General features: G+C 45.2%; 1 protein-coding gene across 1 annotated transcript in view; it reads left to right on the top strand.

Moving 5' to 3' along the window:
* GSTCD (glutathione S-transferase C-terminal domain containing) overlaps nucleotides 1–24,959 on the top strand; it is a 114,972-nt gene that overhangs the window by 31,981 nt on the left and 58,032 nt on the right. The window lies entirely within an intron of this gene.

The raw sequence follows: 24,959 nt of genomic DNA on the forward strand, positions 1-24,959 counted from the left end.
CGGCTCTCTTTATTGCTGAATTGTACTTTCCAAGCGCTTAGTACAGTGATGATGATGATGGCATTTATTAAGCGCTTGCTATGTGCAAAGCACTGGTCTAAGCGCTGGGGAAGTACAAGTTGGCAACATATAGAGACGGTCCCTACCCAACAGTGGGAAGGTTACAAGGTGATCAGGTTGTCCCACGGGGGGCTCACAGTCTTAATCCCCATTTTACAGATGAGGGAGGTGAGGCCCAGAGAAGAGTCATTCATTCAGTTGTATTTATTGAGCGCTTACTGTGTGCAGAGCACTGTACTAAGCGCTTGGGAAGTCCAAGTTGGCAACATCTAGAGACGGTCCCTACCCAACAGCGGGCTCACAGTCTAGAAGGGGGAGACAGAGAACAAAACAAAACATATTAACAAAATAAAATAAATAGAATAAATAGAAATAATAAATAGAAGATAAATAGAAGATAAGTGACTTGCCCAAGTCACACAGCTGACAAGTGGTGGAGCCAGGATTTGAACCCGTGCCCTATGACTCCAAAGCCCGGGCTCTTTTCCAAGCACTTAGTACAGTGCTCTGCACACAGTAAGCGCTCAATAAATAGTATTGATTGATTGATTGATTGACTGAGCCACACTGCTTCTCACTGTGTACAGTGCTGTACACACTGTAAGCGCTCAGTAAATACATTTGAATGAATGAATGAATGAAATGATCTCTTCCCCATTCTCCTTCACCCCCAGTTAATGTAATTATAGTTGCTGTAGAACTTGTAGTATTTATTGAACGTTTATTCATTTAATCGTATTTATTGAGCGCTTACTGTGTGCAGAGCACTGTACTAAGCGCTTGGGAAGTACAAGTTGGCAACATATAGAGACGGTCCCTACCCAACAACAGGTTTATTGTATGTTAAGCGCTACTGAAGCTACTTTATTGCTGAATTGTACTTTCCAAGCGCTTAGTGCAGTGCTGTGCACACAGTAAGCGCTCAATAAATACATTTGGATGAATGAATGAAACTATCTCTTCCCCATTCTCCTTTGCCCCCAGTTAATGTAATTATAGTAGCTGTAGAACTTGAAGTGGTAATAGTATTTATTGAAAGTTTATTCATTCAGTTGTATTTATTGAGTGCTAACTGTGTGCAGAGCACTGTACTAAGCGCTTGGGAAGTACAAGTTGGCAACATATATAGACAGTCCCTACCCAACAATGGGTTTATTGTATGCTAAGCGCTACTGTAGGTGCTTTATTGCTGAATTGTACTTTCCAAGCGCTTAGTACAGTGCCCTGCACACATAAGCGCTCAATAAATATGATTGAATGAATGAATGAATGAAGGGCATCTTGGGGGGGGCGGGATTTAATAATAATAATGATATTTGTAAAGCGCTTACTATATGCCAAGCACTGTGCTGGGGAGGATACAAGGTGATCAGGTTGTCCCACATGGGGCTCACAGTCTTCATCCCCATTTTACAGTTGAGGTAACTGAGGCCCAGAGAAGTGAAGTGACTTGCTCCAAGTCACACGGCCTCTAAGTGCGGTCCCAAGCCCGCGAGGGAGAACCGATGAGAGACATCTAAAGAGAGGTGAAGCCAAAAAAACGCTAAAACGACGCAAGTCGAGAAGCAGGGAATGTGTCCGTGATATTATGTTGCCAGCTTGTACTTCCCAAGCGCTTAGTACAGTGCTGTGTACACAGTAAGCGCTCAATAAATACGATTGATTGATTGATTATTCTGTTGAACTCTCCCAAGCAGTACAGTGATCTGCACGCGGTAAGCGCTCAGTATATATGATTGACTGACAGAAAGCGCACAAAGTAAAAAGTATCAACAAGAAAGCAACAAAAAAAAAATAAGGAAAGAAACACTCAAAGTAAAAATAAGCAAGTAGGATGTGGTTTGTGTCCAATCTGATTATCTTGTATCTACCCCGGCGCTGGGTACAGTACTTTCATTCATTCATTCAGTCGTATTTATTGAGCGCTTACTGTGTGCTGAGCACTGTACTAAGCGCTTGGGAAGTACAAGTACTTGGCACATAGTAAGCGCTTAACATGTACCATCATTATCATTATAATAATAATAATAATGATGGCATTCATTAAGTGCAAAGCACTGTTCTAAGCACTGGGGTAGGTACAAGGCAATCAAGTTGTCCCACGTGGGGCTCACAGACTTAATCCCCAATTTCCAGATGAGGAAACTGAGGCCCAGAGAAGTGAAGTGACTTGGCCAAAGTCACACAGCTGACAAGTGGCAGAGCTGGGATTTGAACCCACGACCTCGGACTCCAAAGCCCGGGCTTTTTCCACTGAGCCACGCTGCTTCTCTGTTAAGCGCTTACTATGTACGAAGCACTGTTCTAAGCGCTGGGGAGGTTACAAGGTGAACAGGTTGTCCCACGGGGGGCTCACGATCTTAATCCCCATTTTCCAGATGAGGGAACTGAGGCCCAGAGAAGTGAAGTGACTTGGCCAAAGTCACCCAGCTGACAAGTGGCGGAGCCGGGATTTGAACCCATGACCTCAGACTCCAAAGCCTGGGCTCTTTCCACTGAGCCACACTGCTTCTCTGTTAAGCACTTACTATGTACAAAGCACTGTTCTAAGCGCTGGGGAGGTTACAAGGTGAACAGGTTGTCCCACGGGGGGCTCACGATCTTAATCCCCATTTTCCAGATGAGGTCACTGAGGGCCAGAGAAGTGAAGTGACTTGGCCAAAGTCACACAGCTGACAAGTGGCAGAGCTGGGATTTGAACCCACAACCTCGGACTCCAAAGCCTGGACTCTTTCCACTGAGCCACGCTGCTTCTCTTTTAAGCGCTTCCTATGTACGAAGCACTGTTCTAAGCGCTGGGGAGGTTACAAGGTGAACAGGTTGTCCCACGGGGGGCTCACAGACTTAATCCCCAATTTCCAGATGAGGGAACTGAGACCCAGAGAAGTGAAGTGACTTGGCCAAAGTCACCCAGCTGACAAGTGGCGGAGCTGGGATTTGAACCCACGACCTCGGACTCCAAAGCCCGGGCTTTTTCCACAGAGCCACGCTGCTTCTCTGTTAAAGCGCTTACTATGTACGAAGCACTGTTCTAAGCGCTGGGGAGGTTACAAGGTGATCAGGTTGTCCCATGTGGCGCTCACAGACTTAATCCCCAATTTCCAGATGAGGGAACTGAGACCCAGAGAAGTGAAGTGACTTGGCCAAAGTCACCCAGCTGACAAGTGGCGGAGCCGGGATTTGAACCCACGACCTCAGACTCCAAAGCCCGGGCTCTTTCCACTGAGCCACGCTGCTTCTCTGTTAAGCGCTTACTATGTATGAAGCACTGTTCTAAGCGCTGGGGAGGTTACAAGGGTGAACAGGTTGTCCCACGGGGGGCTCACGATCTTAATCCCCATTTTCCAGATGAGGGAACTGAGGCCCAGAGAAGTGAAGTGACTTGCCTAAGGTCACACAGCGGACAAGTCCAACGGAAAACGAACTGTGCTCAGTTCAGCTTTCACTGAAAACGCTGAGCCTCCGGGGTGAAATGAGGAGGACATAAAATCAGGAAATAGGGACGGTTGTTTATTTCCAAGTAGAAAGGATGCACTCCCCACGTGGGACAACCTGATTATTTATATCTACCCCAGTGCTTTGAACGGTGCTTGGCACATAGTAAGTGCTTAGCAAATAATAATAATATTAATGGCATTTGTTAAGCGCTTGGCACATAGTAAGTGCTTAGATAATAATAATAATAATAATAATGGCATTTGTTAAGCACTTACTACGTGCAAAGCACTCTTCTAAGCGCTGAGGAGGTTGCAAGGTGATCAGGTTTTATTATTATTATATTTTAGAGCAATTAGTATGGATAGCTGATATACTCAATGATAATAATAATGATAATTTGGGTATTTGTTAAGCGCTTACTATGTGCAAAGCACTGTTCTAAGCGCTGGGGAGGATACAATAATAATAATAATAATGGCATTTATTAAGCGCTTACTACGTGCAAAGCACTGTTGTAAGCACTGGGGAGGATACAACAATAATAATAATAATGGCATTTCTTAAGCACTTACTATGTGCAAAGCACTGTTCTAAGTGCTGGGGAGGATACAATAATAATAATAATGGCATTTATTAAGTGCTTACTATGTGCAAAGCACTGTTCTAAGCGCTGGGGAGGATACAATAATAATAATAATAATAATGGCATTTGTTAAGCGCTCACTATGTGCAAAGCACTGTTCTAAGCGCTGGGGAGGATACAATAATAATAATAATGGCATTTATTAAGCGCTTACTATGTGCAAAGCAGTGTTCTAAGCGCTGGGGAGGATACACTAATAATAATAATAATGGCATTTATTAAGAGCTTACTATGTGCAAAGCAGTGTTCTAAGCGCTGGGGAGGATACAATAATAATAAGAATAATGCCATTTATTAAGCACTTACTATGTGCAATGCACTGTTCTAAGCGCTGGGGAGGATACAATAATAATAATAATGGCATTTATTAAGAGCTTACTATGTGCAAAGCACTGTTCTAAGCGCTGGGGAGGATACAATAATAATAATAATAATGGCATTTATTAAGCACTTACTATGTGCAAAGCAGTGTTCTAAGCGCTGGGGAGGATACAATAATAATAATAATAATAATAATGGCATTTGTTAAGCGCTTACTATGTGCAAAGCACTGTTCTAAGCGCTGGGGAGGATACAATAATAATAATAATAATAATGGCATTTATTAAGCACTTACTATGTGCAATGCACTGTTCTAAGCGCTGGGGAGGATACAATAATAATAATAATAATGGCATTTATTAAGAGCTTACTATGTGCAAAGCAGTGTTCTAAGCGCTGGGGAGGATACAATAATAATAAGAATAATGCCATTTATTAAGCGCTTACTATGTGCAATGCACTGTTGTAAGCGCTGGGGAGGATACAATAATAATAATAATAATGGCATTTATTAAGCACTTACTATGTGCAAAGCACTGTTCTAAGCTCTGGGGAGGATACAATAATAATAATAATGGCATTTATTAAGCGCTTACTATGTGCAAAGCACTGTTCTAAGCTGGGGAGGATACAATAATAATAATGGCATTTATTAGGTGCTTACTATGTGAAAAGCACTGTTCTAAGCGCTGGGGAGGATACAATAATAATAATGGCATTTATTAGGCGCTTACTATGTGAAAAGCACTGTTCTAAGCGCTGGGGAGGATACAATAATAATAATAATAATGGCATTTATTAAGCGCTTACTATGTGCAAAGCACTGTTCTGAGCGCTGGGGAGGATACAAGGTGATCAGGTTGTCCCTCATGGGGCTCACGATCTTAATCCCCATTTTCCAGATGAGGGAACTGGGGCCCAGAGAAGTGAAGTGACTTGGCCAAAGTCACACAGCCGACAAGCGGCGGAGCCGGGATTTGAACCCGTGACCTCTGACTCCCAAACCCGGGCTCGTTCCACTGAGCCGCGCTGCTTCTCGCTGCTGCTCACGATCAATCGATAAAGTATTTTTTGGCCCGTTGGATATGCGACACATTCTGCTAAGCCCTTAAAAGCTCGTAACAAATGCCGTCATCGTTGTTGTAGTGCCTGTCACCTAATAAGTGCGTTAATAAATACCATAAAAAAATGTTTCTTTGGACTCTGTTTTTATTCTGGTCTGTGAGCCCACTGTTGGGTAGGGACCGTCTCTATATGTTGCCAACTTGGACTTCCCAAGCGTTTAGTACAGTGCTCTGCACACAGTAAGCGCTCAATAAATACGATTGAAAGAATGATCAGAAACTGGGTAGTCCTTTGACATTAATTATGTTTCAGGGTGACAGAAAAGGTCGGTAAGTGTGGCTCAGTGGAAATCAATCAATCAATCGTATTTATTGAGCGCTTACCGTGTGCAGAGCACTGTACTAAGCGCTTGGGAAGTACAAGTTGGCAACATATAGAGACAGTCCCTACCCAACAATGGGCTCACAGTCTAAAAGAGCAGGGGCTTTGGAGTCGGAGGTCACGGGTTCAAATCCTGGCTCCGCCACTTGTCAGCTGTGTGACTTTGGGCAAGTCACTTCATGTCTCTGGGCCTCAGTTACCTCATCTGTAATAATAATAATAATAATGATGGCATTTGTTAAGCACTTACTATGTGCAAAGCACTGTTCTAAGCGCTGGGGAGGTAACAAGGTGATCAGGTTGTCCCACAGGGGGGCTCACAGTCTTTAATTCCCATTTTACGGATGAGGGAACAGGCACAAAATCATTATTTTGTCCCTTGCGTAAATAGTCAAGAGAAGTGGTTAAGAATGACATGTTTGTTTACTTTATTTATGAGGATGATACTTACCTAATGTTAGTAGAAACTTACGCCTTTCAGCAGTGTCCAAGCTGTGAAATCATTTTCTTCCCTAATTAAGAGTAAATTACCAGATTAGTCACATAAGCACTTTGCACTCCCCCCCCCCCCCCCCCCCCCCCCGCACGGGGTGGTTTCATCTTTCAAATGCCAAAGCTGTGTGAAAATGTGATTGTAGTTTTGTCAACTATTTTCCAAACTGGTAATAGTCTAATAAAAAGTTCTAATGTTTTACTTTTTAAAAATATCTAGCACCTGACAGTAAAACAGCTTAAGGTCTTTAAATATTTGAAAGGAAATGCCACCGCAGAAAGTACGTGAATATAATAAAATGGGGATGAAGACTGTGAGCCCCACAAGGGACAACCCGATCCCCTTGTAACCTCCCCAGCGGTTAGAACAGTGGTTTGCACATAGTAAGCGCTTAATAAATGCCATTATTATTATTATTAACAATAATAATAATAAAATACTTTTCCCTATCTACCCAAGCCAAGGGTTCTAATCCCTTCTCGATTGCTGCTGGAATTTCACAGGCTGTGAGTCTCTTTTAATTCCTCCTGACCTTTCCTTGCGAGAACTTCCGAGGCACTTCTTGATCCAAGACGTGATTCCGATGTTTCTTTTGGTGAGGGGCACTTCTAGCATTCATTAAAGATTAAATATGATTAAATACGATTGAATGAATTAGAGATTTGTATGGACTCTAAGAGCAGACCGTTCAATAGAGGATTTTCCCTTTCTCACTCACTCACTCAATCATAGTTATTGAGCATTTACTGTGTACAGAGCACTGTACTAAGCGCTTGGGAAGTACAAGTTCTATTTATTTTATTCTACCTATATTCTATTCTATTCTATTCTATCTATTCTATTTATTTTATTTTGTTAATATGTTTTGCTTTGTTGTCTGTCTCCCCCCTTCTAGACTGCGAGCCGGCCGTTGGGTAGGGACCGTCTCTAGATGTTGCCGACTTGGACTTCCCAAGCGCTTAGTACGGTGCTCTGCACACAGTAAGCGCTCGATAAATACGACCGAATGAATGAAGGAAGCGTGGACTCTAAATGTTTACCGAGCTAGACTTTGGAGGAAAGACTGATGATCGTTTTCTGCTAATGGGATCGTGCTAATTAGTCGTAATTGGTTTGAATTGCGATGCCCTTTGTTGCTGTAGACAATTATGATTAAGATCGGCCCACCCATCCATTTCATTTAATTCAGCATTTAGCTCAAATCCCTCCTGGCATCCTAAACCTTGGGTGATTTTGATGTAATTACGTCTCGCACTGAAGCACTACCTGAAGCCATGAAATTTCCGCTGAACACTGTAAGTGGCAAAACAGCAGTGGCTAACAGACTGTGCTGGCTTGATAAGAATAATAATAATAATGATGGTATTTGTTAAGCGCTTACTATGTGCCAAGCACTGTTCTAAGCGCTGGGGGGGATACAAGTTGATCAGGTTGTCCCACGTGGGGCTCACAGCATGGCTCGTTCATTCAATCGTATTTATTGAGCGCTTACTGTGTGCAGAGCGCCGTACTAAGCGCTTGGGAAGTACAAGTTGGCAACATATACCCAGTTGGCAAAATACCACTGATGGATTGATTCGGTCCAACGTGCTACAACGTGATAGGACAACCCCCGTTCCTCCCCAAGACTGTAAGTTCACTGTGAACAGGGAATGTATCTTTTTATTGTTGTGTTATACTCTCCCAAGCGCTTAGTACAGTGCTCTGCTCACAGTAAACGCTCAATAAATCCGACTGATTGATTGATTGATTGATTGAACGAATGTGTACAGCGTTAAGGTCCGGGATCCGGCCCTAGTGAAGCAGCGTGGCTCAGTGGGAAAGAGCCCGGGCTTTGGAGTCAGAGGTCATGGGTTCAAATCCCGGCTCAGCCAATTATCAGCTGTGTGACTTTGGGCAAGTCACTTCTCTGGGCCTCAGTGACCACATCGGTCAAATGGGGATTAAGACCGTGAGCCCCCCGTGGGACAACCCGGTGACCTTGTAACCTCCCCAGCGCTTAGAACAGGGCTTTGCACATAGTAAGCGCTTAATAAATGTCATTATCATCATCATCATCATCATTATTATTATTATTATTATTATTATTATTATTAAGCATGCGCCACCCATTTCTTCCTGCCCCTCTAGTCTTCCTTCTGTTTTCTCTCCCTGCCGAGACCTCTGATCTTTGGATTCCCTTCTCTTATCCCAAGCTCTTATCCCATCCCACCTAGACTCCCTACCCTCTTGTCCCCCTTGATGTCTCGTTTTATGCCATCAAGTCGTCTCCGACCCACCTTTCCTGGAGAGGCAGATTTTCGTAGCTGAGCGAGAAAATCAATCAGTCAATCAATCAATCGTATTTATTGAGCGCTTACTGTGTGCAGAGCACTGTACTAAGCGCTTGGGAAGTACAAGTTGGCAACATATAGAGACAGTCCCTACCCCACAGTCTAGAAGAGAGTTTTATCATTCCAAACGCGTCGATTCAACCCTTTTGCAATGCCAAGTTTTTGGCAGAGGGACCCTCATTAGCAAATTGAGCCTGGGCATTTTTGGACATTATTGTTTTAAAACCATGTGCTCTTTTGTAAGGTTTAAATGTTGCAGTGCCCAGTAAAGTTTGGCGGTAGGCGATTATAGCAGGTTTGTAGGCATGCGTGCGAAATTCAAAAAGGGGACAGGCAAGGTTCTGGATCAAATGTCCAAACAGAGGGCAAATTATCATTCGCTTCCCGATGCTTTTTTCAGCCGTTCTTTCAACTTGCACGATTTGCTTTCCTTTTTGATCTATTCCCGGCAATCTGGTTAGTGTTAGTGTGCTGGTGACTGCAATCAATCAATCAGTTGTATTTATTGAGCGCTTACTGTGTGCAGAGCACTGTACTAAGCGCTTGGGAAGTCCAAGTTGGCAACATATAGAAACAGTCCCTACCGAACAGTGGGCTCACAGTCCATACTGCACATAGAAGATACATTAAGGGTCTTTTATGTAACACTTCCCCCTATATTGCTTTGTCCTGAGATGTGTGTCCTTGGAAGCCCTCTTGAATTTATGGCAGGAATTAAGATTTCCTCCCTCTATGCCAGAAAACCATTTTAATCCGGGAATCATTAGCATTCTTGAGGAATTTTCTGCAGCCAAATTCAAATAGACAAAAAAAAAAAACCCAGTGTGAATTCAGAATGATGTTTCCATCTGCCAAGGGAAGAAAGAGCTAAAATAAACTCTTTGTTTCCCTGACTTCCGTGTCGCGATTCTCCAAGGTGACCGTTCAGATTTTCAGGCATCGTCATTCATAAATTCTTACTTTTTCTAACCACTTCTCTTCCTGATTTTCCCTTCTGTCGTGATAGCGTCACCACCCCTAAAGCCCGGCGTCATTCACGACTCCTTCCCGTCTTTCAGCCTTTTAGACTGTGAGCCCACTTTTAGACTGTGAGTCCACTGTTGGGTAGGGACTGTCTCTATATTTTGCCAACTTGTACTTCCCAAGCGCTTAGTACAGTGCTCTGCACACAGTAAGCGCTCAGTAAATACGATTGATTGATTGATTGATCCACTCTACCGCTAAAACTTGCTAATTCTTTCTCTATAGTGTCTGGTCAAATCAAGATTAGATTCTAAACCAACTTTCTTACCTCAGCCATCATCTCCCACGCTGCTGCTTGAAATATCTTATTTCAAGCTCGACTCTCCCCCTCCGGACCGTAAGCTCCTTGTGGGCAGGGATCGTGTGTGTCAACTCTGTTGGAGGGCACTCCCCAAAACGCTTAGTACAGAGCTCTTCATTCACTAAGCACTCAATAAATACCGTCGATTGATTTATTGGCCTGCACCCAAACCTTCGGTGATTCCTTATTTCCTTCTGCATCAAGCCGAAATTTCTTATCATTGACCTCAGGGCTGTCCACCATTCATTCATTCATTCAAGACCCCTTGGCCTTTGGGGACAGGGGCCTGGCTTCGGGCTCTGAAGCCCCCTCCTCTCTCTCTCTCTGTCTCTGCCTCTGTTTCCCTGTTTGTCTCTGTTTTTCTGTCTCTGCCTGTTTGTCTCTCTGTCTCTGTTTCTCTGCCCTCTCTCTCCATTTCTCTATTTCTTCCTCTCTTTCTCTGTCTCTGTCTGTTTCTCTCCCCCCTCTCTGTTTCTCTCTCTCTCTCCATTTCTCTATTTCTTCCTCTCTTTCTCTGTCTCTGTCTGTTTCTTTGCCCCCTCTCTGTTTCTCTCTCTCTCCATTTCTCTATTTCTTCCTCTCTGTCTGTTTCTCTGCCCCCTCACTGTTTCTCTCTCTCTCTCTCTCCATTTCTCTGTTTCTTCCTCTCTTTCTCTGTCTCTCAGTTTCTCTGCCCCCTCTCTGTTTCTCTCTCTCTCCATTTCTATTTATTTTATTTTGTTAATATCATCATCATCATCAATCATATTTATTGAGCGCTTACTATGTGCAGAGTGCTGTACTAAGCGCTTGGGAAGTACAAATTGGCAACATATAGAGACAGTCCCTACCCAACAGTGGGCTCACAGTCTAAAAGACAGTGGGCTCACAGTGTTTTGCTTTGTTCCCTGTCTCCCTCTTCTAGACTGTGAGCCCAACTGTTGGGTAGGGACCGTCTCTATATGTTGCCAACTTGTACTTCCCAAGCGCTTAGTACAGTGCTCTGCACACAGTAAGCGCTCAATAAATACGATTGACTCATTCATTCAATCGTATTTATTGAGTGCTTACTGTGTGCAGAGCACTGTACTAAGCACTTGGGAAGTAACATATAGAGACGGTCCCTAACCCAACAACGGGCTCACAGTCTAGAAGGGGGAGGCAGGTGACAAAACAAAATATGTGGACAGGTGTCAAGTCGTCAGAACAAATAGAATTAAAGCTAAATGCACATCATTAACAAAATAAATAGAATGGTAAATGTGTACAAGTAGAATAAATAGAAGAATAATAACACAGCGGCAGAGGAGCGGAGGAGAGAAGGGAGGTGAGATGGGAGGCGGCGAGGTGATGGAGAGCCGAGAAGCAGCGTGGCTCAGTGGAAAGAGCTTGGGCTTTGGAGTCAGAGGTCATGGGTTCAAATCCCGGCTCCACCGGTTGTCAGCTGTGTGACTTTGGGCAAGTCATTTAACTTCCCTGGGCCTCAGTGACCTCATCTGGAAAATGGGGATTAAGACTGTGAGCCCCCCATGGGACAATCTGATCACACTGTAACCTCCCCAGCGCTTAGAATGGTGCAAAGCACATCGTAAGTGCTTAATAAATGCCATCATTATTATTATTATTATTATTGAAGCCGAGAGTGAGGAGTTTTTGCTTGACGCATAGGTTGACGGGCAGTCACTGGAGATTTTTGAGCTCTCTTCATCTTACAAATCAACTCTCTTAACCCACTTCTCTCCACCGTGCATCCTTTGCCCCTCTCAAGCACCCGACACTCTGACCGTGACGGAAATTCGGTAAGAAATGCATTCTCATTAACACTGCAGGTCTCTTGTCGTTGTGACAGTCACATGACATCGACCGCGATCCCCACTGAAAAATCAAAACTCACATACGAATGAAGGTCTGTTCTGTTGTGCTCTCCCAAGCGCTCAGTATAGCGCTCTGCGTATAGTAAGTGCTCAATAGAGACAACTGATTCATACATAGTAATCGTAGTGCTATGCATAGTATTCGTACATACCAATCAATCAATCAATCAATCGTATTTATTGAGCGCTTACTGTGTGCAGAGCACTGTACTAAGCGCTTGGGAAGTACAAGTTGGCAACACATAGAGACGGTCCCTACCCAACGGTGGGCTCACAGTCTCCATGCATACATAGTATACATACATAGAGAAGCAGCGTGGCTCAGTGGAAAGAGCCCGGGCTTTGGAGTCAGAGGTCATGGGTTCAAATCCCGGCTCCACCAATTGTCAGCTGTGTGACTTTGGGCAAGTCGCTTCACTTCTCTGGGCCTCAGTTACCTCATCTGGAAAATGGGGATTAAGACTGTGACCACCCCCCCACCGTGAGACACCCTGATTACCTTGTAGCCTCCCCAGCGCTTAGAACAGTGCTTTGCACATAGTAATAAATAGCATTTCTACGAGGAAATCCCCAAGGTTATTTGGTTGTTGTGGTACGTGAATGATCACTAGAAATCTTTCAGCGATGACTTAAAATAATACAGTCGATGATGTCCTGAACTGTAACGTTTTCTGTAAGGAACACTTTCAGAGCCCGTAGCCTTACCGAAGGCTGGCATTCCCAGACTGAGCCCCCTCCTTCCTCTCCCCCTCCGCCCCCTTCCCATCCCCCCCGTCTTACCTCCTTCCCCTCCCCGCAGCACCTGTATATATGTATATATGTTTGTACGTATTTATTACTCTATTTTATTTGTACATATTTATTCTATATATTTTCTTTTGTTAATATGTTTTGTTCTGTTGTCTGTCTCCCCCTTCTTGACTGTGAGCCCGCTGTTGGGTAGGGACCATCTCTATATGTTGCCAACTTGTACTTCCCAAGTGCTTAGTACAGTGCTCTGCACACAGTAAGCGCTCAATAAATACGATTGAATGAATGAATGAATGAATATGTATATTATTTTATTTTGTTAATATGTTTTGCTTTGTTGTCTGTCTCCCCCTTCAAGACTGTGAGCCCGCTGTTGGGTAGGGACCGTCTCTGTATGTTGCCAACTTGGACTTCCCAAGCGCTTAGTCCAGTGGTCTGCACACAGTAAGCGCTCAATAAATACGATTGAATGAATGAATAATAAATGCCGTTATTATTATCATACATATAATATTATGTATTACCATTCATAGTAATAGTGATACGCATGTGCTCTCGTCTCCCCCTACTCCCTCCCCACCCCCCAAACCCAGTGTCCGTCTGATAGACCCAAATATCCCCATTTATTGGGGACTTAGGGTTGGAGATATTTGATGTGTCCTCTGTACTTGACGTGATTTTCCAATCCTTCTTCCTGTTCACACTCCTTGTGTCCTGCACGCAGTGAGCACTTGATAAACACCACTGCTTGACTACAAAGTTCCCCAGGCATTGTAATTATGCAGAAAGAAATATGTGGCAGCGGATGTAGATGCAGGGTTGAGTCCCTGCCCCTTGAAACCTGTTCTTGAACTCTCCGTTCCCCTCTGCCCTAACTCAAATTGTTTCCGTTTCCTTCGGGCAAAGACTAGAGCCGTCCAGCCAGCTTTACACACACTTAGCTAGTCCCAGTTGCTGGTGACTCTCCTCCCTTTCTTTGTTGTTTCAAATGAATATTTTGCCTCCGTCTCCCCCGTTAAGAGTGTAAGCTCCTTGTGGGCAGGGAATGTGTCACGTCAATCGATCAAACGAGCACTAACTCTGTGCAGAGCACTGTAGTAACTGCTTGGGAGAGGACAGTACGACAGAATGCACTTTGTTTTGTTCTTTCCAAGCACTTTTTTAAATGGTATCTTAGTGCTCACCAGGTGTCAAACACTGTCCTGAGCGCCGGGGTAGATACAAATTAATTAGGTTGGACACAGTCCCGCTTGGGGTTCACACTCTAAATAGGAGGGAGAAGAGATAGAGATAGATACATGGGGCTGACTAACAATCCCAGGGCCTCCGATTTAAATTCCAACTTCACCACTGACGTTTGCCAGAAATCAAGGACCAAAGCCTGGTGTGAGGCCCGGAACCCCCCTGAAATTTTAGCTCTTCTGACCAGACTCCTGGGTCTTCATGGAGGTCCGGGAACTGGTCTCTCCTCGCAGGTACGGTCAGCCTGGAACCGTACCTGCCGACAAAGTGCCGACTCTTTACGACAGATTTCTTTATAATAGTTACGGCAGATGACAGCCCTCTTGGGTCACGCAGAACGACTGCAGATTCCCTGGGAAGGCAAAAACGGGGGCGGCCGCGGCTCGGGAGGAGACGTCACTTGAAATAGCAATTTCGGAAGCCAACGTGGTCCCCAGGGCTTTAGGGGACCACGGAGGCGGTCGCGGCTTGGGAGGAGACGTCACTTGAAATAACAATTTTGGAAGCCAACGTGGTCCCCAGGCTTTCAGTGACCACAGAGGATAGGGCGGCTAAGCCACTATCACCGGCGGTCTGCTTGCCGAAATGGTTTTTATTCCAGCTTTTCTGCAGAATCCTGGCACTCTGTTGCTCCAGGCCACTGTCGTTCAATGTCATTAGGTACCAGAAGGCCGGGAAGAGCCGGGACTCCGCAGACTAGAAGCTGTGGAGGGGGTGTAGAAGAGGGGCAAAATGGGCAGCCGAAGGAGGGGATCTGGGAGAGGTTCTCTACCGTGCCGCTTTTGGCATCGGTGGAGTCTGTTGCTGCGATGTGCCCCGAAGGGATTATTCAAGTCATTGTATTTCTTCTCATAATGCCTTTAAGCATTATGAAATGGGAGGACAGCGCATTTAGCTGGGTGGGAGAGAGGAAGCTTGGGAACTCTGTGGTGTGCTGGAAATTTTGGTGGGCTACTGAAATGACTTCCCGAGCAGCTTCTGACGATTTCTCTGCTTAATGAGGCCCTCACCTCATTCGTTCGCCCAACGTACTGTCAGTGGAGAAATCAAAAGGCATCGCTTCAGAGAGTATAAATGAACTCGCAGCCTAGCAGACGTCGACTCGATTCTAAATAGTGATCTCCCATCACAGTTAATATCCATTCCGACAACCTGCTTGGAAAATGACTGAACTGTTATTTGGAAGGTCTGATAGAAACTCAATGTACTGTTTATCCCTTTCCGGTGGCGTTTTTCTGCTCATTAAGCGGCTCCTTGATTCTAGCATTTAGCAATGGGATTTTTTATCCCGTAAAAATGAACTAGAAACAGCTTTAGCGTGAAATGAATCACAAGCCATCCGCAGAGTTTAGCCTGAATGCGTCTTGTCAGTGCAGCAGAAACAAAAGTTAAACCACGTTTTGGGGGGTATTTTTGTCGATGTCCGCGATAATGTAACCCCTACTTTTCTTTCCTTCTTCCCAGTGTTTTTTTTGACAGGCTAAAAAAAGGGCAAGGGTTTTCCACATATGTAACGTGACCACATGAGCAGCTCGGGACAGGACAGTAGCATGTTGCGTCCTGTGACTCTACGGCTTTTCGAGCAGGGCTCCTGGGATAGCGTGGCAAGGAATAACCAGATCTCCAACAAGCCGCTGGGCAGCGGCCGGCAGAATTCATTCATTCATTCACTCAGTCGTATTTATTGAGCGCTTACTGTGTGCAGAGCGCTGTACTAAGCGTTTGGATTAAGTTGAGACAGCAGGGAACGGAGGCAGCTATAGCCTCCAGCTTCTACGGTTACTACTTCTCCCTGAAGCTTTTGGTATTGTGCTCTGCATGCCGTAAGCACTCTAGGAAAAATATTAATGAGTTAATTAAGCCCTGTCTGGAATTGTCTATTTACAGCTGTCATGGTCACACAGTTTGGGTCCCCACATGCAAAGCTGTCACCGTTTCAATCACGCAAATTACAGATGTCTTCGGGGAACTCGGAGAGCTCACCTCCTCCAGGAGGCCTTCCCAGTCTGAGACCCCCCATTTTTTCTACACTTCCTCCCCATTGCTCTGAATCCCTCCCTCTGCCCTACCCTCGTGCCCTTCCCACAGCACTTGTGTATATTTGGGCATTTTTATTACTCTATTTTATTAGTAATGTGCATTTAGAGAAGCAGCGTGAGCCCCCCGTGGGACAACCTGATCACCTTGTAACCTCCCCAGCACTTAGAACAGTGCTTTGCACATAGTAAGCGCTTAATAAATGCCATTATTATTATTATTATTATTTAGAGAAGCAGCGTGGCTGAGTGGAAAGAGCCTGGGCTTTGGAGTCAGAGGTCATGGGTTCAAATCCCGGCTCTACCGATTGTCAGCTGTGTGACTTTGGGCAAGTCACTTTGCTTCTCTGGGCCTCAGTGACCTCATCTGCAAAATGGGGATTAATCAATCAATCAATCAATCAATCGTATTTATTGAGCGCTTACTGTGTGCAGAGCACTGTACTAAGCGCTTGGGAAGTACAAGTTGGCAACATATAGAGACGGTCCCCACCCAACAGTGGGCTCACAGTCCTCCGTGGGACAACCTGATCTCCTTGTAACCTCCCCAGCGCTTAGAACAGTGCTTTGCACATAGTGAGCGCTTAATAAATGCCATTATTATTATTATTACCTCTATCATAGCCTCTGCCCAGAGAATTCAATCAGATTTCAGTCCTGTTTCTTGAATGCTTACCGTGGGCAGAGCACTGTACTAAGCACTTGGGAGAGAACAATACGATCTAGAGAGGGAGACGGACACTGAGATAAATAATCAATTAAAGATTAAAGGGCTGGAGGGGGTCGATGAATAAAAGAAGCAAGTCAGGGCGACGCAGAAGGGACGGGGAGAAGAGGAAAGGAAGGATTAGTCAGGGAAGGCCTCTTGGAGGAGGTGGGCCTTCAACAAGGCTTTGATTTGGGGGAGAGTCATTGTCGGATTTGAGGAGGAAGGGTGTTCCAGGCCAGAAGCAAGATGTGGGCGAGAGGCCTCCACTTGTCAGCTGTGTGACTCTGGGCAAGTCGCTTCACTTCTCTGTGCCTCAGTTACCTCATCTGTAAAATGAGGATTAAGATTGTGAGCCCCAAGTGGGACAACCTGATAAGCCTGTATCTATCCCAGCACTTAGAACAGTGCTTGGCACATAGTAAGTGCTTAACAAATACCAACATTATTATTATTATTACTATTATTATGAGATGGAAGCCCAGTGAGAAGGCGCAAAGTATGTGGGCTGGGTTGTTGCAAGAGAGTAGTGAGGTGTGAGGTAGGAGGGGACATGGTGATTGAGTGCTTTAAAGCCTGTGGTGAGGAGTTTTTGTTTGATGCAGAGGTGGGTGGGCAACAACTGGAGTTTCTTGAGGAGTGAGGAAACACGTCCTGAGCGTTTTTGAAGGAAAAAAAATAAAGAGAACTGCCTCCCTATTCCAACCAAGATGACTGGGCATGGGAACTCTAGAAAACTGGCGAAGGAGGTGGCTGCGATCTCCTGCTGCCATTTCTCCCCTCCTCTAGTAGGCCCTGTGAGAGGCAACGTGGTCTAGTGGTTCGAGCCTGGGAATCAGGAGGACCTGGGTTCTAATCCCAGCTCTGCCACTTGTCAGCTGTGTGGCCTTGGACAAGTCACTTCACTTCTCTGGGCCTCAGGTACGTCGTCTGTAAAATAGGGGTTAAGCTGTGAACCCCACATGGGACATGGACGGTGTCCAACCTAATTAGCTTATATCTAATAGAGAAGCCGCGTGGGTCAGTGGAAAGAGCCCGGGCTTTGGAGTAAAGGGGCAGGGGTTCGAATCCCGGCTCTGCCAACTGGGTGACTTTGGGCAAGTCATTTCACTTCTCTGGGCCTCAGTTCTCTCATCTGTAAAACGGGGATGAAGACTGTGAGACCCCCGTGGGACAACCTGATCACCTTGTAGCCTCCCCAGCACTTAGAACAGTGCTTTGCACATAGTAAGCACTTAATAAATCCCATTATTATTATTATTATGCACGCTAATTGAGCTGGCTGCAGTCCCTGTCCCGCATAGGGTTTACAGTCTTAATCCCCATTTTCCAGATGAGGGAACTGAGGCCCAGAGAAGCAGCGTGGCTCAGTGAAAATAGCACAAGCTTTGGAGTCAGAGGTCAAGGGTTCAAATCCCGGCTCCGCCGCTTGTCAGCTGTGTGACTTTGGGCAAGTCACCTAACTTCTCTGTGCCTCAGTTACCTCATCTGTAAACTGGGGATTAAGACTGTGAGCCCCACGTGGGACAACCTGATCACCTTGTATCCTCCCCAGCGCTTAGAACAGTGCTTTGCACATAGTAATAGCGCTTAATAAATGCCATTATTATTATTAGTAAGTGACTCAAATTCACACAGCAGACAAGTGGCAGAGACAGGATTAGAACTCAGGTCCTTCTAACTCCCAAGCCCGTGCTCCACACTGCTTCTAACGCTCTCCTTTTTTCTTTCTCCACCATGGTCCTTCCTTCTCTGTCTTTCCCTTTCTCTTTATCTCCCTTCTCTCTCTCTCTCTCCTGTTTTCTCTTCCCCTCTTCAAGGGGATGACAGCTTTGAACCATTGCGTAAAGTCTTCGAAAACCAAAGGAACCTTCCTTTTTCTTTTTTCCCCGATCTCACCACTATCCCAAAGGCTTTAAAGGGGATTGGTGGGTGTCTCAGCATTTTCAGCCCTCGTAAATTTAGTGGGAGTAAAGACAAGGCCCCCCCTGAGAGAGCTAGGCTATGCAAGGGGGTAGTTCTCTTTTTGAAGCCGGATTAGCTGGAGCGAGGTAGGGAGTGTCCTGAAATTCAAGTGGTGTCAATCCTGAGGCTTGGGAACTCACGTGCTGGTGACTTTTCACTCCTCCATTATCAGTGGCTTAAACAGGATTAGTTGGACTGTGAAAAATTCTGTGAACTCAAGTTACGTTCCCCTCCAAGTGTGTTTGTGGACTAACTTTTGAATGCAGAGGGATGCGTCCCCTTTGCTTTCACGTCAAGAAAAGACACGTTTGTTGACGCTCTGGAGATTTAGAAGGAGACAGACAATTAGCTTCTTCGAAAATATTTTAATCCGTATTAATCCTGTACAGCAATGGTTCAGGAATACCTTTGCTAAGCAGCGTGGCTCAGTGGAAAGAGCACGGGCTTGGGAGGCAAAGGTCATGGGTTCAAATCCCGACCCCGCCACTTGTCAGCCGTGTGACTTTGGGCAAGTCACTTAGCTGCTCTGTGCCTCAGTTACCTCCCCTGGAAAATGGGGTTAAGATTGTGAGCCCCACGTGGGACAACCTGATCACCTTGTATCCTCCCCAGCGCTTAGAGCAGTGCTTTGCACGTAGTAAGCACTTAACAAATACCAAAATTATTATTATTATTATTGTATCCTCCCCAGCGCTTAGAACAGTGCTTTGCACACAGTAAGCGCTTAACAAATACCAAAATTATTATACCCATAACCATTCCCCCCCGCCCCAAATCTTCAGTTGAATTTTTTTTCTAAGGCAGTCCAAATGCCGAGCTATTTTGTCATCAAACGAGGCCACGGAGATGCTTTTCTCTCCCCTGCTTCAATTCAATTCAATTAATGGGAGGAGACAGCCGAGGAAAGTTCTGGGGCAGGAGCCGGGAGCGGGAGCGAACCTGCTCGGGACAGGGCAGAGGAGGAAACCTGCTCAAAATGGGGCAGAGCCGGAACGGAACTATGCCGGGGGTGAAGGGAGCAGGAAGGATATTGTTTTTTCCAGCAGTGATTGGATGCAGTGTCAGGTGGGATTTACAGATCCTGAGCTACGTCAGCGATCAGTGGATGATGTGTCTCCGGATTTTACATATTGGGGTCATTCCAAACCGGAATTATCGTCATCATCAATCGTATTTATTGAGCGCTTACTGTGTGCAAAGCACTGTACTAAGTGCTTGGGAAGTACAAGTTGGCAACATATAGAGACGGTCCCTACCCAACAGTGGGCTCACAGTCTAAAAGAGATGGGAAAGGAGGAGGAAAGGAGGAGGGAAGGAGATGGGAAAGGAGGAGGGAAGGAGATGGGGAAGGAGGAGGAAAGGAGAAGGGAAGGAGATGGGAAAGGAGGAGGAAAGGAGATGGGGAAGGAGGAGGGAAAGGAGGAAGGAAGGGGAAAGGAAAGGAGGAGGGAAGGAGATGGGGAAGGAGGGAAGGAGATGGGGAAGGAGGAGGAAAGGAGATGGGGAAGGAGATTAGGCCTTTATTCCAGAAAAATTAAGTGGCCGCCCAACAAGATCAGTTCTATTTTATTCATTTCATCATAGTATCTATTAAGTATTTACTCTGTGCCAAGCCCTGCCCTAGATGCTGGTGTGGATACAATCTCATCAGGTTGACCACAGCCCCTGTCTCAGATGGGGCTCACATCTAGGAGAGAGTAGGATCTAACCCCCGTTTTACAGCTGAGGAAACTGAGGCAAAGAGAAGTTAGCTGGTGTGCCCAAGGTCACACGAGCAGCAGGTGGTGGAGCTGGGATTAGAACCCAGGTCTCTGATTCCCAGCCCCGTGCTCTCTTCACCATGCTGTGCCGCTCGGAGAGAATAAGGTATTGTGTGGGTCACTGTTATCCGCTCAAAGCGTTTGAAATTAGTAGTGTAATTTCAAAGTTCAGGTGTTTAAATCTAGGTAGTCCTACCGGAACTAAGAAAACTTTAATCAAAAAGGTCCACCTGTATAAACCAAAACGAAAACAAATTTATGAGATTTGAAAAATAGAATCTGATCGTATCAGATTGCATTGAGGCAAACAGCTTACTGATTATTAGCCACCCAACTCACGTGAAACCTGACCACACGTGACTCCCGTACTAATCCCCATTCCTTGGGTTTATTGCCCTACTCCATAACACTTTGTACGTCACTTGGTGTCAGCTTAGTTCACAGAGGAATGGGGGGAAGGTATGGAGGTGATGAAAGGTGAAGGAAAAGATCCGTACAGTGAACACAACTGCTTTTTCAGTCCCAACTTCAGCCTGTCTTTTCCCTCCGTAACGATTTTCCAAACTTAACCTACGTAGAACCAAACTTTGAATCGGAGCTGTGTTCTTCTGGGGGATTGCTTTTTGGGGAAGAGGACAATCCCTTCTCCTGTTATTCCAGTTTATGTCCACCTGACAGAAAGCTTGCCATGAGGATGACTAAAGTCTACAACTGTTGGATTTTAGCTCCCATCTACCATGGAGGAAAACCCCAGAATCCCAGAATCCTGCTTTCTAATATTGCTTCATCATCTTTTCGATTTGTCCTAGGAAGTCCTGGGCTACCCGTTGCCAGTTTTTTAACCACAGTCTCACAGCGCTCCACATTTTCCTGCTGGGGGAAGGTCTAGTGGAGGAGATGTGATTTTTAATTTGAAAGTTGGGAGATAGGTGGTCGGTCGTATATGATGATGATGCTGGTATATGTTCCAAGTACTGTTCTAAGCACCGAGTTAGATACAGGGTAATCAGGCTGTCCCACATGGGGCTCACCGTCTTAATCCCCATTTTGCAGACGAGATAACTGAGGCCCAGTGAAGTGACTAGCCCAAAGTCACACAGCTGACAAGTAGCGGAGCCGGGATTAGGATCCACTGATTCCCAAGCCCGGGCTCTTTCCGCTAAGCCACGCTGCTTCTCCAAAGTATATAAAATGGGAGGGAGACCCAGGCTGGAGGGAGGACGTGGAAAAAGGATTGACGGTGAGATAAATGAGATCGCCGTACAGCGAGTGGGTTGGAGTTAGTGGAGCGGTTTGTTTGGGCTGGATTGTAGTCGAAAGTCAGTGAGACGGTAGGGAGGGAGAAAGCTTTGAGTGCCTTAAAGCCAACGGTAAGAAGGAGTTTCTGTTTGATGCGAAGGTAGATGGGCAACCGCTGGAGGTTCTTGAGGCGTGGGAAAACGTGGACTGAATGTGGGTATTTTTAGAAAAATGATCCAGAGAGTTTGCATTTCAGGATCACTCCTCATTTCGGCGGAATTATCCACTGTAGTGAAGAATCATGCATTCGTTCGTTCGTCTTCTAATTGGGGGTTGTACAGTTTTTCTCCTAAGAACAGGTACAGAGTCATCGAGTCTCTGCAAATAGTTGGAATTGCTTGAAGAATAAGGAGAGACTGGAATCTCTCTTTACATTTCCATTTTAAACCATATTTAATAATCCAGTGCAAATTAATTTGAGAGATTAAAGGGAAAATTGTGTCCATTTTCCTATCTGATTCGTTAATAACTGACTTGGTTAGATAAAGGTATGTGAGGTTTGAAAATATATTTATTCATTTTTCACTGATTTTATCTTCCTCAGTTAAGAATACTAATTGTGATATTTTAAGCGCTTACTGTGTGCCAGGCATTCATTCATTCATTCAATCGTATTTATTGAGCGCTTACTGGGTGCAGAGCACTGTACTAAGTGCTTGGCAAGTACAAGTTGGGCACTGTACTAAGCACTGGGATAGATAGGAGATAATCAGGCTGGATAGACCCTTTCCCACTAGGGCTCACTGTCTTAATCCCCATTTTATAGATGAGGCAACTGAGGCACAGAGATGTTAAGTGACTTGCCCAGGGTAACACAGCAGACAAGCAGCGGAGCTAGAATGAGAACCCAGGTCCTCTGACTCCCAGTCTCGTGCTCTTTCTACTAGGCAATGCTGCTTATCAGAAGAATAGGATTTCTCTACGATTGTTGATCTCTGCTGTTAAAATTATAACCTGATATTCCAAAGCGTTTTAATACTGTTTGGACATTTTCTACTGTACCCTTAAGGTTATGAGCTGACTTAGCTCTGAAAATGCATGTGGGCTTCGTTCTTAAAATGCAAAATACCTTACTTTTCCTGGGAGCTAATCTACTTAAAAGCTAATATCCAGATTAAACAATGTGCCCCTTTCAGCACTGAGCCAAAGTGGGTCATGGAAGGATTAGAAGACTGGAACTGCTCTAAAACATAGCAGGGAAAATTTGACTTTCCAAGGCTCACCTATTGTGTTTGAGAAGGGCAGCGTTATCAGCTCCTGAGTTTGGTCAACACTCCCGGAGCCCTTATTTTATAAGAAACTGTAGCCTGGAATTCCACGTTTAGGCTAAAATTGCTTAAAAACTCCATCTGGAGCAAATGTTGGATCTTTCTTCTCACTCAGTCTGGACTCAGCTCGTTGCGGGCAGGGAATGTGTCTGTTTATTGTTGAATTATACTCTCCCAAGTGCTTAGTACAGTGTCCTGCACACGGTAAGCACTCATTAAACATGATCGATTGAATGAATTAATGAATTAATTAATTGTCTTGTTACAGTGTACTCTCCCAAGTGTTTAGTTCAGTGCTCTGCGCACAGTAATAGTTCAACAAATATGGTTGATCGATTGACTCAGTCTCTTCCCCTTTTCTCTTTTTCCCTATCTCCCATCTCCATTTCTTTCTCTGTGTCTCTGCTCCACCACTCGTCTGCTGTGTGATCTTAGGCAAGTCACTTCACTTCTCTGTGACTCAATTCCGTCACCTGTAAAACAGGGATTAAGACTGTGAGCCCCACGTGGGACAGCGATTGTATCCGACCTGATTTCCTTGTATCTCCCCCAGCTCTTGGCTATGTGCTTGGCACATAGTAAGCACTTAAATCTGATTATTATTATTATTTTGTATCAAGGGGCTGACATCAAGCTACTAAAAATAAGTATGGAAATAATTTGGAATAGTTTGCCTGCATCGTTCATTTCTTCTAGGAAAATTGCTAAATTATTACGCTTTTGAGGGGAAGGAGAAACGGTTGAACAGCCTCCAACTGGTGTTTTCCGTATTGTCCTTAAAGCTCAATGTGGCATTTGTTTTGTTTCCGTCTTGTGGCCGGCCTGCAAGCGAGCTGTGAAACTTTGTTCGTAAAATACCAGTGAGGAGTAATGCTTGCCGTGATGTGGTAGAAGTGGTTTCTCAACACAGTGGAGGCATATGATTTTAATTCAACTCAGAGCTCTTGGGTTCTTGAACTAAATCGTTTTCATCTTGCAGAAATTACAGAGGCAAACTGGCTTACCGTTTCATTCATCCACGCGAGTCGTCTTACGACCACTAAAGTTTTCACTGCACATTCATCCAACTCTCCTATAACGCGGCGGGGGGTTACGTTCTTGAGGAACTTCACATTATGGGAAAATCTCATGGGAATTAAAGGGTTAGAGGATTAATGAGTTTAATCAATCAGTGGTATTTGTTGAGTATTAACTGTGTGCAGAGCTCTGTACTTGGGAAAGTACAATGCAACTATGGTAGACACATTCCCTGCCCGCAAAGAGCTAGAGCAGGAGACAGATATTAATCCAAAAAAATAGATTAGGGATATGTACGTAAGTGCTGTGGGGCTGAGGAAGGGGTGAATTTAAATCCAAGTATAAGAGTGAGGCAGAAGGGAGTGGGAGAAGAGGAAGTGAGGGTTTAGGGAAGGCCTCTTGGAGGAGATGTAAGAAGTCGAGTGGTTTAGTGGAGAGAGGACAATACCGGGAGTCCAAAAATTTAGGTTCTAATCCTGGCTCCACCACTTTTTCTGTGCCACATTTCCTTCATCTGCAAAATAGAGATTAAATCCCTGGATTGGGTGACGGACCGCGTCGAAAGAGAGGGAGGCGTCGAGGCTTATCCAGAGAGGATGGTGATGTCGACTGTGGTGGACATGTTAGGCGGAGGAGAGCATTTGGGAAGGAAAATGAGAGTTCAGTTTGGGACGGCTGAGCTTGCAGGAGAGATGTCCTGGAGGCAGGAACTCCTGCGAGAGCGCAGAGATCGCCGAGAAGGTCAGGGAGAGGGAGAGAGATTTGGGCGTCAGAAGCTTGGAGGTGGTAACGTGATGGCAGTGGATAAGTCCCCCAAAGGACATGGTGTTGATGGAGGCTAAAGGAGGATGCAGAACTGAGCCCCGAGGGACCCCCATCATTAAGGTTTGAGGGCACAGAAGAGGAGGTAAAAAAAGAGCCTGGTTCCTGGGAGCCAGAAGACCTAGATTCTAATCCCGGCTCTGCCACTTAGTGCTGTGCTGTGTAAAACTCTTAACTCTTTTT

Source organism: Tachyglossus aculeatus, chromosome 12 (genome assembly GCF_015852505.1).
Source record: "Tachyglossus aculeatus isolate mTacAcu1 chromosome 12, mTacAcu1.pri, whole genome shotgun sequence".
NCBI classification, from domain to species: domain Eukaryota; kingdom Metazoa; phylum Chordata; class Mammalia; order Monotremata; family Tachyglossidae; genus Tachyglossus; species Tachyglossus aculeatus.